Raw genomic sequence first — 11,442 nt, forward strand, 5'->3', positions numbered from 1 at the left:
AAAGGCTTGCTCTTGAATCTGAAAAGGAATTTCAGGATTAGTAGGTACTCGTTCTCGAGGAACGCAAGTCTTTAAACAACACATCATGCTCAAGGCATGCGGCACTTGTGTGACACTATGACATTTCACCTGGGATAAGAACAGTTATAAAAGCACTAAGTGTTTTTAGACATCACTATGAATCACGCGAGGGTCAACATAGGCACCCGAAGAGTTAGAGTCCCAAGTAACTCACTGTTCTACGCAGAGTTAGGTGCAGGTTTCATAACACTACCTGCGGCTACCACAAAATGTTTGATTTCGTGCACTTGTTTCGCATAATGTTTAAAGAAAACTCGCGAGGACTTCCAGCCCGTAAAGTTTTTAAGGCTCTCAAAGTCCATGCTCTGAAAGAAGTTCAGAGAAGATGCCACTTTTCTAGGATCATGACCAGCGGGTGTACTGTTCGGATCCGCTCTGCGAATGAAGTAGGTGATTTTCGCTCTTAATTGTTTCAGTGACAGGTCGCTGCCCGATGTTTCTCCTTTGAAGAGTTGGCCTCCACCAAAGTTCGAAGTTCTGCGAAGATAGACCTTGAGACTCTCTACTGGACATAGAGAGACATCCTCCTTCAGGGGGCATATTCTCCAAGGGCCCCATCTTTTGGTGGGTAATTCGTTTTTGGCGAGAAACGTCGGATCAGGGGAGAGGGTCACTTCTCCTGAATCAGCAAACAGGATGTGTCCCTCTTCTCTTGATAATGCCACTATTTCGCTGACTCGAGCTCCCGAGGCGAGAGCAAATAAAAATATAACTTTCTGAGTCAGATCCTTGAGGGGGCATGAATCGTTGTCCAAGTTGGAGGCGAAATGGAGCACCTTGTCTAGTGACCAGGAGATCGGTTTCGGAGGGGGTGCGGGGCGTAGGCGAGCACATGCTTTTGGTAATTTGTTAAAGATGTCGTTGGACAGATCAATTTGGAAAGCATATAGAATTGGTCTAGTCAAAGCCGATTTGCAGGTTGAAATCGTATTGGCTGCTAATCCTTGTCCATGAAGGTGAATGAAGAAGGACATACAGAAATCAATGGTGATTTCTTTAGGATTTTTTGCTTTAACAAAGGAGACCCATTTCCTCCAGGATGATTCATATTGCCGTCTCGTGGATTCGGTCTTGTATTCCTCTAGGAAGTCTAGACTTTTCTTCGAGATCCCAAACCTCTTCTTTGCGGCAAGGGAGAGAAAATCATGAGATGAAGGTCCTTGATTTTCGATGATGAAGCGAAGACAGTCGACTTCTGTACTTGTTGAGAGAGAACTGGGCCCGGGAGAGGGATCAGCTTGGGCTGCAGCTCCAGGACCAGGGGGTACCAGTTGCTCCGGGGCCACTTGGGAGCCACTAGGGCCGCTGTCCCTTTGAAGGTTCTCAGTTTGGAGAGGACTTTCAACAGAAGGTTGGTGGGAGGGAACAGGTATATCTTGGACCATCTGTTCCAGTCCAGTGACATGGCGTCCACCGCTTCTGCTTTGGGGTCCTCGTACGGGGCTACGTACAGAGGAAGTTGATTGTTGTCGCTCGTTGCAAAGAGATCTATCTGAAGTTCTGGGACTTGATGGGAGATGAAGGAGAATGATCTTGCGTCTAGAGACCATTCCGACTCTATCGGGTTTGTCCGAGATAGAGCATCCGCTGTCACGTTGCGGAATCCTTGTAGGTGAACTGCAGACAGGTGCCACTTCTTCTTCTCCGCCAGACGGAAGATTGGGAGAAGCACCTGATTTATCTGGGGCGATCTTGAGCCCTGGCGATTGAGACAACGAACTACCACCGAGTTGTCTAGGGTTAGACGGATGTGGATCGAGGGCGGCGGGGATAACTTCTTCAGAGTAAGAAGGACCGCCATGGCCTCCAAGATGTTTATGTGGAACGTCTTGAATAGTGGAGACCAGGTCCCTTGAGCTTGTTTCAGGTGGGAGTGACCTCCCCAGCCTTCCAGTGAGGCATCCGTGTGGATGTTGAGTGATGGAGGGGGGTGTTGGAGAGGAATGGACCTTTTCAGGGCCTTTGCTTCCGACCACGGCTTTAGGAGGCGTCGAAGTCTGTTTGGAAGCCGTCTCTTGAGGTCTCTTCGAGCGATGGATGCCGATCGTCTCCAGACTCCCGCGGCATCCTTTAGCTGTGCGCGAAGCACTGGGTTTGTCACTGAGGCGAATTGTAGAGAGCCTAGAACTCGTTCCTGCTGTCGTCTTGAAATGCGTTTGGATTTCAGTAGTCGCTTGACAGACCCTGCTATTTCCTTCCTTTTCTTCTGGGGGATGGAAAGGCGGTGTGACTGAAGATTCCAGTGGATTCCCAACCACTGAAACTTCTGAGCTGGAGAGAGGCGAGATTTCTTCTCGTTGATCTTGAATCCCAGGTGTTCTAGGTACTGGGTAACTTCGTTGCAAGACTTTGCACACTCTTCGGGCGATGGAGCCCAAACTAGCCAGTCGTCGAGGTAGGCCATCACCTGGACGTTTCTTAGGCGGAGCTGTTGTACTATGGTATCCGCCAGCTTTGTGAAGATCCGAGGGGCCACATTGAGGCCGAATGGCATGGCCCGGAAGGCGTAGCTTTTCCTTTGGAGTCGAAATCCTAGGTAGGAGGAAGCGTGATGGTTCATTGGAATGTGCCAGTAGGCATCCGCCAGGTCTATAGAGACCGTGTAGGAACCTTGAGGCAGAAGGGTCCTTATTTGTTGAAGCGTCAGCATCTTGAATTTGTTGTTCTCTATGAACTTGTTGAGGGGGGATAAGTCCAGAATGACTCTGAGCTTGTCTGAGTCCTTCTTGGGAACGCAAAACAGTCTCCCTTGGAACCTGGTGGACTTTACCTTCCTTATCACCTTCTTGTTCAAGAGGTCTAGAACATATTCTTCCAGAATGGGGGTCGATTGTTGGAAGAACCGCTGGAAGATTGGGGGTGGTTGCACCCAACTCCAGCCTAGACCGTTCTTGATGATGCTGTGTGCCCAGGGATCGAAGGTCCAACGATCCTGGAATTGGCGGAGTCTTCCTCCCACCGGAAGCACTTCATTGCTTCTGGTGTCCCGAGGACTTGTTGCCTCGGCCGCTAGCTCCCTTTCCTCCTCTACCTCTGGAGGGACGACGAGATGCGTCTCTGCTTGCACCCCTGGACGAGCCTCTACCTTTGGCATGAAAGGTAGTGGATGGTTGCTCAAAGGCAGGGGTGAAGACCGGTGACTGTGACAACACCGGTTGGGGGACCAATTGAAAGGTCTGCTGTGGTTGGGCAACCACTTGGGAGGTAGCGGGTCCCGGAAACTGACGTCGTTGTTGACGTTGCTGGGGTTTTGGCTTCTGTGGTTTCCTCTTAGGCTGAGGTCCATCGTCCTGAGAGGGTTTCCTTTTTCTGGACATGCCCCACTTGTGGAGAAGGTTCCTATTCTCCGTGGCGGCTCTGTCAGTTATTTCCTTGACAAGGTCAGAAGGAAACAGGTGCTTTCCCCAGATGTTGGAGGAAATCAGCCTCCGGGGTTCGTGTTTCACGGTGGCACCGACAAACACGAATTCACGACAGGCTCTACGAGCCTTTATGAAATGGTACAAGTCCTTCATTACTGTAAGTAAGTGGGATTTGGCTAGTACCATGTAGTGATCAGGTACTCTTGTGTCACAGGCCATAACTTCAAGTTGGACTTGATGAGAAAGAGATGCCGCAAGCCTCTCCTTCGTGTCTTGTTCCCGGCGAAAGAGGTGATCATTGAGCTTAGGGAGGTCCTCATTAAACTGACGTCCGGCGACGTCAGGATCGAGCCTACCCACGACGAAAGTATGTTGAACATCTTTCCATTGTCTAGTGTCAGGGGGTGTCACGATGGAGAAGGGTCTGCACTCCTCCAGTGCAGGGCAGGGTTTTCCTTCTTCCGCCGCTTTAAGGCATGCGGCTAAGGCCTTTTCCAAGAAAGGAAGAACCGCAGTGTCAGGTGCGACATATGTAGGATGCTTCTTGCTCAAGGCAGGAAGCTTAGAGCAGGTAAAGCCCCTGCTCTTAAATGCGGAGGCTAGCATAGCCTGGGCCTTTGCGAGATCGAACACTATCTCTTCCTTAGGTTCGGTCTCCTCCTTCGAGGCAGGTTCGGAACGAAGCCGGACGTAACAGCTTGGGAAGAACTCCACGTCTTCCAACGGGACCGTGCCAATCTTGTCACTAACAAAGATCCTGCCGGTCGCAATAACCATATGCTCTGCATACCTCCACGGGTTGGCATGAGAGCAAGCTGGGAGATCCTTAACCGAAATCTTCTTCGGTTCTCTGGATCCAATCATTGACCTGATGGACTCCTGGTTCTCCTTCAGTCTGTCGTCCATGACAGCTCTAATCAGCCGGATCAGTTCTTGGGTAGACGAAGAGGGATCCGGGGTCGAGGAGGTAGACGGAATGGACACATCCGTCGGTGTAGGAGTAGGCGGAGGGATGGATGAGGGAGGAGCTCCAAGCTCCGACTCGGTGTATTCCACCTTGTCTTCGTCCTCTTCGGCTCCTTGAGCCATAAGCGTCTTCTCCGTGTCTTCCGAGACGTCAGAGATCTGCTCATCATCCTCGGAATCTAGACGACACTCATGCATGGACTGAGCCATGACCACATCAGGTTCCACCGTAATTTGGACAGTGGGGATTGCGTCTTTCGGAACCACTGAGTCAGGAGAGGCCTTAGGGAACAACAGGGACCTCAGTTCTTCGGTGGCCAGGTACGGTCCGGTAGCATTTTTCTGAAAGCCACGCACCCACTTGCGCAGCTTTTCACGAGAAATGTCTCTAACCTCCGCTGAGGGAGGGTTATGGAAGGCCTCAACTAGGTGGGCCTGGCAGACCGTACAATCCAGTGGATTCCAGAACTTCAAATCTCCTTTCTTGTCTGCACAAGGGGCGTGAGTCCTACAAGCCGTATGCCCGTAAAACTGCGGGCGTTTCACAGCGCAGAAGGCGAAGTCACACTTCATCTGCTCCTCCTGTGGAAGAAAGAGAAAATGAGTATGGGGGAGTCATAGGAATGGCTCTTAAATTAAGTTAATATTAATCATTAATTTTAACTTAAAGAAGGTGTGATGCATAGAGAATGAAAACAGTAAAGGAGAACACGCTCTATGCATCTCGCCCGGCTGGTTACCATAAGCTTGGTCCTGGGATAATCCAAATGACCGAGATCATTGGATATAGTTTCCTAGGATTCCCATTATATTGGAACTCCATGGAAAGCCAAGGACAAGGTTGGGATCGAATTCATTCGGTTCCCAGATAAGAGCCAGAAGGCCTCATAAAGGTAACTGCTTCTGGCAACCAGCCGTGCTAAGATGCACATAGCATGCTGGAATCAGAAGAATGCAAAGAGACAGCATGATCACTAATAAAGCAGTACTAGGTACTGATCTTAAAAGCAAAGCAGCTTATCTATTTGCTATGTAGGGCTATCTTAGTCTTATGATAGCTACAGAGAGGGGGTGCAAGTATTCTTGACGCCTCCGGGGCATCCGGCAAGCCGCCGGCATGCCGGAGCTCGCTCCAGCATAGATTCTGGCATTAGAACAGACAATTTTCAAAAGTCAGTTAGATACCAGGATGGCGGCCGCCGGCACAACGGCGGCACACCGGCAAGGAGCGGCGGCTCCGGCAGCCGGAGGATGCCAGGTTGGTGACTGGGATAAGGATGGTACAGGTAGTATCGGGTTGCCGGCAGTATATGCCGGCACTCCGGTGATCGACCGGCAAGCGGACGATTAGATAGGAGTAGGAGAGCCGCCGGTAGTAGCCGGCGGCAGCCGGCAGTCCCTCGGTACACGGGGGGCTGGCGGCAAGGGTAGGGAAGTCACCAAGAGGGAGGCAGGTATTGCCGACAGTAGAGGCGGCAAGAGACCGGCACCCGGATAGATAGAGAGACAGGTGGAGGGGGGAAGGAATGCAGGAAGTACCGTCAGGGTTCCAGACATCCCTCCCCCTCCCTGAGAGGGTGTACCCATGATAGAGACAGGCTCTAACATCCATAAGCAGGGGTCACTAGGGACCGGGAGCAGGTAGCCCAAGGGAGGGCTAGGGAACACCCAAGAGGGGGGGGGGGAGACTCCCCTATGCAGAACTACACTAGTAACTAACCTTATAGGACACTATGAAGGTATATGTACCAGAGCGGACTGCACAGGGAAGCTCGGGTAGCCCTACTCATCCACCCTAAGGAGGATTTGTAGGACAGGGGACAGATGAGTATAAACTAACCTAAGCATAGGCTAGGCTATACAAGAGATAGGTGGGGAGGGAGAAGAGAGAGGTCTTCCCAGGAAGGGTTTCTGTACCAGAGCGGCCACTAAGGGAAGGGAGGACACTCCCTAACCTAAGATCAGGCTGATCGGCTAAAACGGTGCAAGAGTACAGTTTCAGCATGGAACAGAGAAACCTTCCTAACCCGACCTAGAGCAGGGCTAAAAGTCCTGAACTAGGTAAGGAAGAAGACATATCGCTATCGCAGGGAAGTCATAGACTATCCTAGCCATAGAGGTAGGCTAGCCTAACCTCACTCTCAGACGCAATCCTAAAGGGGGTTCATTCCTTTAGGGAGGACTGAGAGGCGATATATATACTCTATTAGACAATTAATCCCTTTACTCAGAAAAGGGATCAAGGCTAAATAGAGGGAATGCCAAGGCAGGGGATGAAGGAAGCATATAGGGGTCCTAAGGTTAGGTTAGGCTAGAAAGAATCACTGACTAGCCTATCCCCTATATGGTCCCTGAAGGCGAAAACATTTGCATCACTAGTCAAAAGTATTGTAAATTAATAATGCCACTATCTTCATAACTTAGTCTAGGATCACTAATAAATCATGCATGAACACTTGTATGTAGGCTCCTGGCCTGGGGGCTATAGTAGCCGACTGGTATAAGGTCAATCGATGACCGATAAAAAGCGTCTAAACACGATATAAAAGTTCCTAGCTATGAAGACTAAATAAACTAATGTATTCGATTAGTATATAATGCCGGAAGCGTTGTTGTGGCTAACTAAATAAGACATGCAAAACAACAACGACGCCATAAAATGGCGGGTCCGGTAGAGGCACAGCTCTGCCACAAAACATCAATTATTTCGCAAAATAATATTTACTTTACGGCCAGAGCTTAATTAAACAATACTGGAACCTTGTACTCAACTTTCCAGAAGAAGGCGAGGCTGAAGGTAACGACATAGCGAAGATGCAAAGCGATAAAGTTAACACAAGGGAAAATCCGTCTAAGTAGGGCAGCTACTAAACAAAGGATAAAGACGCGCGTGACGTCATTAGAGCAATGGCGTCCGTTTGTTTACGTCTCGAGTATCAGTAGTAGCCACGAGTGAGATTAGCTGTGGAACGGCTCCCAGCTATTCTCAGCCCTTACACACCGAAGCATTAACTCTGTTCGGGGTGGAGATAGCTATGTGGCACGTTCAGACATGCGTGTCCCCTGTTGTATTACGATGTCTTAAAGGGAAACCTTTGAGATACTCGCTCCAGAAGTTAGAATTCTGTGATAACCTGTGGTTAAATTCTCTGGGAATATCTTAGTAGTCTTATACCCAAGGAAGCTACCAAACAGGAACCTTCCATCAGGACGCCATGGCTTGAGCCCAAAAAAGGTATTATACTTGCGACATATACAGAAATTATTTTTCCCTTTTTAAAGGGAAGAAATGATGAGTGCCACTCTCAGACTGAAGAAATGTGTTATTAAAATTTCTCCTCACAATTTCTGTACCTTTTATATTCTATCAGCACTGTGTACTACGTACACACAGCACTAGTGCTATCTGTATAATTCCACACCTGGCATTTTGAACAAAAATAGTGTCACCATAGTAACACTTATATAAAAGGGGATCACACTAATAGTGGTGACACCTTCTTACTTTAATTGACAGTCCCAATCAATTAACTGTTCATCGCAGAATTAGACGACAGGTTTTAATACACTTCCTGCCGCCACCACATAATGCTTCAGTTCATGGACCTTCTTAGCATAGTGTTTGTAGAACACCCTGGATGATTTCCATCTAGTATATGAGCAAAGACGCTCAAAGTCCATAAAGTGAAAAAAGCTCAGTGATGAAGCAATCTTTCTTGGATCATGACCTGCAGGAGTACTGGCAGGATCCGCTCTGCGAATAAAGTAGGTGAGCTTCGCCCTCAGTTGTTTCAGGGACAAGTTTGATCCAGAGTTTTCTCCTTTAAAGAGTTTTCCTCCCCTGAAGTCTGAAGTTCTACGAAGATAGACCTTTAGACACTCTACAGGACATAGAGAGACATCTTCCTTCAGAGGACAGATTCTCCAGGGACCCCACCTCTTAGTGGGTAGCTCGTTCTTAGCGAAAGAGATTCAGTTCTCCCGCTTCTGTGAACTAAATATGGCCTTCATCTCTGGATAGGGACACTATTTCACTGACTCTAGCCCCAGAGGATATAGCGAACAGAAAAATAACCTTTTGGGTTAGATCCTTGAGGGAACAATCTTCATTGTTCACAGATGAGGCATAATGTAGGACCTTGTCCAAAGACCATGAGAGGTCTAGTCAAGGCTGACTTGTACGTAGTTATCGTGTTGGCTGCCAGACCTTGATTATGAAGGTGGACAAAGAAGGACAGACAGAAGTTCATTGAAATTTCTTTCGGTCCTTTTGCTTATACAAAAGCAACCCACTTTTTCCAAGATGACTCATATTGTCTTCTAGTTGACTTACACTTGTATTCTTCTAAGAGTTCTATATTGCCTTCTGAGATCCCAAATCTTTTCCTAACTGCTAGGGCCAGAAAATCATGAAATGAAGGGTTTGGGCTCTCTGTGATAAATCGAAGGCAATTAACTTCTGAACATTCTGAGATAGCCGTGGGTTCAGAACTAGGGCCAGCCTTAGCTTCAGTCCCTTCACTAAAGGGAGCAGATTGCTCTTGGGCTACTTGGGAGCCCACAGAGCCACTCCTCCCTAGAAGGATCTCAGTGTGTTGAGGACCTTCAGCAGGAGATTGGATGGGAGGAACAGGAATTCCTGAGTCCATCCCCTCTATACTAGAGACATGATGTCTGTTATCTCCACTAGAGGATCCTCGTATGGGGCTACATATCGAGGTAGTTTTTTTATGATGCTTGTGACAAAGAGGTCAATCTGCAGCTCGGGGACCTGTTCCCATCTGGGAGAGAATATGTCTGCGTCCGTGAACCATTCTAACTCTATCGGCTTGAGCCAGAGTAGAACATCCGCTGTCACATTGCGGATCCATTGTACATGAACTGCTGATAGGTGCCATCCCTTTAGGTAAGGGATGGTTAACGTCACCTAGACTGTATGAGACGTTCTCTAGCCTTGTTGGTTCTGACGTCTCATTATCGCTTCGATGTCCCAGATCAACCTGTGGAGGTCTGATCTGCCTGGAGAGAGTTTCTCCACCCATGACAGGACCAATATGGTCTTGGATAGAAATGACCGAATCCCTTGGACCTTCCTCTGATGGGAGTGAATACCCAAGTCTTCCGATTAGGCATACATGCGGATGATCTTCAATATTCGGGGTAGTTGCAAGAACATAGTCTTCAATAGGCTTTTGGCCTTTGACCATTGTAAGGGAAGCGATTAAGGAAAGACCGATATCGGTCCTTTTAGATCTCTTTGAGTGTTTGATGCGTATCTTCTCCAGACTCTTAACGCATCTTTCAGCTGTGCTCTTAGGCACTGGGTCTGTCACTATTGCGAACTGGAGAGAGTTCTGAACTTCTCCCTGTTAGAGTCTTGGAATTCTGACTGATTACCATAGTCTCTTGACCGACCCTGCGATATCCTTTTACATTCCCAAGGGAAAGGAGAGTTGGTGTGACCACAGGTTTCAATAGTTTTTTAACCAGTGAAGCCTTTGAGCTGGAGAGAATCGAGACTTCTTGAAGCTTATCTTGCATCCCCGATGTTTCGGGAACCGGACCACTTCCTTGTATGCTCATAGAGCAGCCACTTCGGGTGCTGCCCACCCCAGCCTTTTGTCCAGGTACATTGTTGCCTGAACCATTTCTATGCTTGGTTTTTGCGTGACTGTGTCCTCTAATCCCGGGAAGAGGCTTAGGACTATGTTTAATCCAACAAGTATCTTTCCTAGGACATACGTTATCCTCTGTAACTTGAATCCTAGGTAGGAAGGGAGGGGGTGACTGACTGGAAGCTGCCAATAGACATCTTTGAGGTCTGACAAGACTGCGAATACCCCTTTTTGAAATAAGGTCCTTATGTTCAGAGGGATTAACATTCTGAACTTGCTGTTTTATTTAAACTTGTTGATTGGCGACAAGTCCAGAATGACTCTGAGTTTTCTTGAGTCCTCTCGTGAACACCAAACAGCCTTCCCTGAAATTCGATGGACTCTACTTTCCTTACCGCCTGTATGCTCTAGAGCTCTAAGGTATACTCTTCAAGGAGGGTTTTGGAGTGTAAGAAGAGTTGAGGAATTGATGGTGGAGGCATGTCTACTTCCCATCCTAGTCCCATTTTGACTAGGCCTTGGACCCGAGGATCGAAGGTCCAGCGATCCTGAAGGAACCTCCCTCCTACCAGAAGCGACTCTTTGCTTCGCTTGATCAGAAGGTTTACATATTTGACCGCTTGCCTGTGGTACAGCGGTCCTTGTGACTGTGGGATGCTGTTGAACCGCCAGAGGAAAATTTCTAGAATTTTCCGTCTTCCTTTTAGGTTGGGGACCCACAAGCGTGGAAGACTTTCTCTTTGAAAGGATGCCCCACTTTTGGAGAAGTCCTATGTTTTCCGTGGTGGCTTCCTTAATCGCCTTTCTAACTACCCTATTTGGAAAGAGGTCTCTACCGGAGATGTTGGAAGATATTAGCTTCCTGGTTTCGCGTTTCCCTGTCGCAGCAGCGAACAAAAACTCTCTACAGGCTCTCCTAGCCTTCATAAAGGCATAAAGGTATTTTACTAAAGTGGCCATATGCATTTTGGCCAAGACCATGAACATGTCTGGGGTAGTTTGGTGGGTTGAACACAACTCTATGGAGTTCTGTAGGGATAGGGAGGCTGCAAGTCTCTCCTTTGTCTCTTATTCGTTAAACAAAAGAAACTCGGATAGTTTAGGGAGATTCTCGCTAAACTGTTGACTAGTGACATCCGCGTCTAGTCTTCCTACTGAAAAGGTTAAGTGGACTTCCTTCCAATCCTTCTCCTGCCTGGGAAAGGCTAGAGACAGAGGCTTTCATTCCTCGAGTGCAGGACATGGTCTACCTGCCTCCACTGCCTTGGCAACAGATTTAAATGCTTTCCACATAAAGGGGAATGATATTGAAGCAGGAGCAAGAAAGGAAGGGTTTCTGTTACCTAGTGCAAATACTTTCGACACCGAGTAGCTCGCCTTTCTCAGGCCACTTGACAAGATAGCCTGTCCCTTATCAT

This window comes from Palaemon carinicauda, chromosome 29, assembly GCF_036898095.1.
Source record: "Palaemon carinicauda isolate YSFRI2023 chromosome 29, ASM3689809v2, whole genome shotgun sequence".
Taxonomy (NCBI): Eukaryota; Metazoa; Arthropoda; class Malacostraca; order Decapoda; family Palaemonidae; genus Palaemon; species Palaemon carinicauda.